Below are 5281 nucleotides of genomic sequence, written 5' to 3'. Positions count from 1 at the left end.
AGATCCCGAGAGGAGAATGGAGGAGAAGGGATTGCGGCGTGACCATCCCCCCTGGGGGGTGATTTCTCGCTTTCTGTCTCTATGTCTCTCTCTGTCTGGCGAACGCACATGCCCTACAGTGAAAATCTCTCTCAAAAAAACAAAACAAAACAAAAAAAGTTACATAAGGTTGATGTTTTGGTACTTACCTTTTTTTGTTGTTGTTGCAAAAGTATTGGATTGTCAGAAAATTCATGATGCAGTTTTGCATAGAAAGACATGGAAAAAATACATCATGACTTTTTTGACAACCCAGTAGTTATGTTCATTGTAGAAAGTTTTTTATTTCCAAAAGCTGAAACAAAAAAAAAATTAAAATGTTCTCTCTAATTCTACTTCAAGATAATTCTTCATATTCTTTTATATTGCTTTTTGAAGATACACAATGTGTTTCTAAATACAAAGTGAGAGAAATAGTTAAATGTTAGGATATACTCTACCTCGCCCCTCCTGCTCTGAAACCTAAAGCATGTGGAGTTGTGTGTTCCAAGACAGCTCCACAGGGAACCATGTCAGTATGATTCTTGAGGTTGAATTCCCAAGAGAAACTTAGCTTTCTTTTGTATTTCTGTGAATTGGATTTTGAAGATTTCTTACAGAATAAAAATTATTGCCCTTCCCTTTTGTCTTATAGCACCAGTTCTAAGGTCTCCAGGGAGAAGAGATTTTTGAACCCTGGTCTCGAAAGAAAAAAAAAAAATCATCAAAAAGAAGCTTGAAAAAAGCAAGTGATATGATATTTCCATCATCTCCACTACATCTAGATTTGTTCAGTTTTCTTAATAATAAATTATCTCCATTTTATAATTTAAAAAATCACATATTTCCTTTAAACTGTAACACTAATTTTAACTTAGTAAAAAAATTGGTTTGTGTTAAAAAGATTATCACTTGTTTTCAAAACTAAAAGTCTGTGTCTTAGTCCATTATTGTGTTGCTAAACAGAGATACCTGAGACTGAGTAATTTATAAAGAATCGAGGTTTATTTGGCTTATGATTCTGGTGGCTGGGAAGTCAGAGTGAAGGGCTGGCATCTGGCTGGGCTCCGATACTGCATCACATGATCTACAGAAACAGGAAGGTCCACAGATGTATGCAGGAGAAAGAGACCTACGGACAGCCGTCTTACTTTATGTCAGCCTGCTCTCTCGAGGATTAACCTCTTCCTGGGAGAGTTGGAATTCATGCTTCTAAAACCATTCATCTATTTGTACTCCTAGGATTTAAACACTGCCCACCAGACCTCACTTAAAGGTCTCACCACATCTCAACACCATTACATTGGGAAACAAATTTTAACCTGGATTTTGGGAGAACGTATTTGAACCACACTACCCAACACTTCTCACTAGATTAAAGTGCTTTATTTGCAATTCTGACAACTCATGCTATGACATTAATTTTTGAGCACAAGAATGTATCCATTTATCAGAGGGCCACTGTTGCCAAGTACCTGAAAGAGAAAGTGTTCATAGACATTGGTGAGGAGACAGCTGGTTTCCAAAAGACAGGGATACCAGCATGATTATAATGGCCTTCAGACATAATCACAACTTGGTGGAGGGGTCAGGTGGTGGCGTGGCAGTGGTGTAGCAATAGCACAGCTGGACCCACATGAGTTCACATCCTGGAGCCTCCCTGAGCAAGCCAGGCATGCCCAGGACCCCATGACCCAGGCCACTGAGACAGGAGGTGGATTATGTCATGAAGACCTTGTTGTGGGTATACCTCACCTTCTATTCCCCCACCCCCAACTCTCTGTCTCAGAAGAAATGAGGCAGTCTCCTGCCTCAGTTGTCTCACTGACCACCATTGCTCCCTGCTCTGCAGCCCAGGTTCTGGGGGTAATGGTGGTGAAGGGAGGTGGGAGGAGCTGGTCTGGGATGTGCCTGGAGCAGCTGGGAAGCAGTGGGAGGTCCCAAGGTGGTCCCCTGCCTCAGTTCGTCTCACTGCCATTGCTTCCTGCTCTGCAACACAGGCTGGGGGTAATGACCTGGATAAATAAACTTTAAAAAAAATAAAAGGCTTCAGACCAGCAGATGGCATAATGGCTACGTTGCTGGACTCCCACAGGCTGACCATAGTTCGAGTCCCAGACCTGGAGGCTTGAAACTCACGCCAGGTGCAGGTGTGTGAGCATATGCCCAAAATCCTGGAAGGAGAATGGAGGAGAAAGGATTGCAGTGTGGCCATCCCCCCTGGGGACTGACTTCTCACTTTCTGTCTCTGTGTGTCTCTCCAGTGAGTGCACATGCCCTATAGCAAAAAATAAAATATAAAATAAAATAAAAATACTCTGTTATAAAAATAAGTAGAAACTTAATGGACGTTTACAAAGAAATATCAGGTCTTGAAGGTTTATTAACCAACATTCAGAGACTGAGGATCAGAACCCTCTATTCAGTGAAGGATGGCAAAGTGTGGCAAGTTTGTAGGAGCCACTCTTGGGTAAGAAAAAGGTACAAAAGAAAGTGGTATTGTCTCACCAGGCACACCCCACAGAAAATACCTCCCAGCAAAGAGGCTACCCTTCAGCACTTCGTTTGTCGATGAAAATGGAAGTGGTGAGCTTGCCAGCTTGCTGACCCAGCTCTCCATAGTCAACATTCATGCATTATTTATTGAGCCTCTCTACAGGCCACGAACCGTGTCGGTACCACAGAGCTTCTCCCCTCCCCCGCCAGACCCGAGGGGCTCTGCACAGACTGGAGAGAGCCATTCGTGTGGAAAGCCGCAGGTGGACCCCCTTCCCCGTCCCGTATCATCCTTCTAAAAACCTAAAATATCATGTTACAAAACACATGTTTATAGTCAGCTCAGCATCTCTTTCCAGGGTCCCCACATCCACACCAAGTTTCTGATCAGCCTGATGATTTTCCAAGGAAAGTTGAGATGGATGTCAGCACTGCCGCTGTCCCGGCTGACACCAGGACCTCTTCATAAAGGCCACAGAATCTGATTTTATCGCCCTCGTTGTCAGAGACCTGAGCTTCTGGGCTGTAGCTGAGTGATGTGGACAAACGTACCTCCCCGGATTTAATCAGGCAGGGGCATTGTGTCCATGACACCAGACGGCAGCCACTTTTCCAGGGCCTCTGGTCTCAAGATAGGCTATTTCTCATGCCCACTGAAAGCTTTTGGGACTAATATCCACTGTAGGGCTGATTATGTTTGGGGGAAATGAAATGGTCTCACCTGAATGTTAGTCGCTGGGACCTCTGAAGCTACATGGGCGAGCAGCCCGGGGAATGGACAGCGGCATCCTGGTCTCACGGAAGCTCTGCAGGAGAACGACAGCACGGACGCTAGAGACAGCATGGACGGGACTCGATAGGGAGATGCCTAGGGAAAAAAAGGCCAGGTGAAAGATCCACTCGCGAGCACCAAGGCCTAAGTTAACATCGCTGACAGTGGGACCTTGGATGCGTGGCTTCGAGTGCAGTGCCAGGAAAACCCAGCAGCATCGGTCTCCATGCCAGCAAGCTCCAACTTCAGTTTGATCGAGATTATAGATCTCCTACTCTAGAAGTAAGAAGGGGGGGAGAGTAAATTCAGCGTCACAGAGAAATGATTCTAGATGTTCAGAAAAAACAGCGATGTGTGTGGAATGCAGGGCGTTTCTGTTTTCAATTTTAAATGACTTAAGAGCGAAAACCACCATGGGGCATGTAACACATGGTCCTCAACTGGATCCTGGTGGAGGGTGCATCTAAAAGACATTTTCACAATTGGGAAACTTAAAATACACAGATATTAGGTGATATTTAGGAGTTACCAAATTTTGCTCATTGTGCCAGAGATCCTGTCATATAGGAATGAACCTGTTTTAGAAATGCGGGTTGGGGACCAGCAGTTAGCGTAATGGCTATGTTGCTGGACTCCCACGTAGTCGACCGCGGTTCGTGTCCCGGACCCGATGGTTTAAAACTCACGCCAGGCGCATGTGCGTGCGTGCCCAAGATCCCGAGAAGAGAATGGAGGAGAAGGGATTGCGACATGGCCATCCCCCCTGGGGGGTGATTTCTTGCTTTCTGTCTGTCTCTCTGTCTGTCTGGCGAGCGCATGCGCCCTAGAGCAAAAACCTCTCCAAAACAAAAAAGAAAAGAAAAGCGGGTTGAAGCGCTTGGCGGTGACTATAGTTTACCTGTAGACGGGTCGTGGCTGTACCTCTGTGCGTACACACGCAGCATTAGGTAAGGCAAACCTGACAGCAATCGTGGAACCTCGGTAGCTGAGTTCGTGAGTGGCGATTATACTCTTCTTTGTACTTTTGCATAGATTTTATATTTTCATAGTGAAAAGTTTTTCAAATGAAGTGCTTATCCCACCCGAGAAAATGAGCTAAATTGAAATATGTCGAATCAGTTATGAAAATCAACTGCCCTTTAGAGGTTTGGGTGAGTTGTTCATCCCTAACCCCCTATCACTCTCACCCCGATCCTTCAAGGTTCAAGAATGGAAAATACCTTGGGAACCAGCAGTTAGCGTAATGGTCTGTCTCTCTGTCTGTCTGGCGAGCGCATGCGCCCTATAGCGAAAACCTCTCAAAACAAACAAACAAACAAACAAACAAGAATGGAAAATACCTTAGGGGAGGAAAAAGTAAACCTGTGACCTCCAGCCTTCGCCCTGCCCTGCTCTGCCCCCCATGGCTCAGAGCCACTCTGTAAACTGTCCCGAATCCAGAAGATGCAAAGGGCTTTGTAGGAGGGGACTTTCTTCCCCCCACCGCTCTTGGAGCATTTCCTGTTGTTAAGCGAGAATAACTTCTATCCTGGAGGTGTTCCTCCTGGAGGGACCGGATACCAGATTCTGGGAGCCAGAGGAATGTGCCGCGCTGCTTCTCTGGGCTCTGAGAGGAAGAGAGCAGAGCCCACCAGCCCTGGAAGAGGGTCTGGAGGTGCACGCATCCTGTTTACCTTGGGCTCTGCAGCCCTGAGGCCCTGGCAACAGACCCCAAGCAGAACCATGTGGCCTGAGCCTCAGTCAAAGGAGACCCTTTGGGAGCCTGGATGTGCATGACGGGGGCATCTGGTGGGTTTTAAAAGTACTCTCCAGGGGGACCAGCAGTTAGCATAATGGCTATATCACTGGAATCTCATGTAGTCGACTGTGGTTCAAGTCCCGGACCCGGTGGCTTAAACTCATGCTGGGCGCATGTGCGTGTGTGCCCAATATCCTGAGAGGAGAATGGAGGAGAAGGGATTGCGGCGTGGCCATCCCCCCTGGGGGTTGATTTCT

The sequence above is a fragment of the Tupaia chinensis genome, unplaced genomic scaffold, assembly GCF_000334495.1.
Source record: "Tupaia chinensis unplaced genomic scaffold, TupChi_1.0 Scaffold000061_1, whole genome shotgun sequence".
Classification (NCBI taxonomy): domain Eukaryota; kingdom Metazoa; phylum Chordata; class Mammalia; order Scandentia; family Tupaiidae; genus Tupaia; species Tupaia belangeri.
This window is presented reverse-complemented; position numbering follows the sequence as displayed.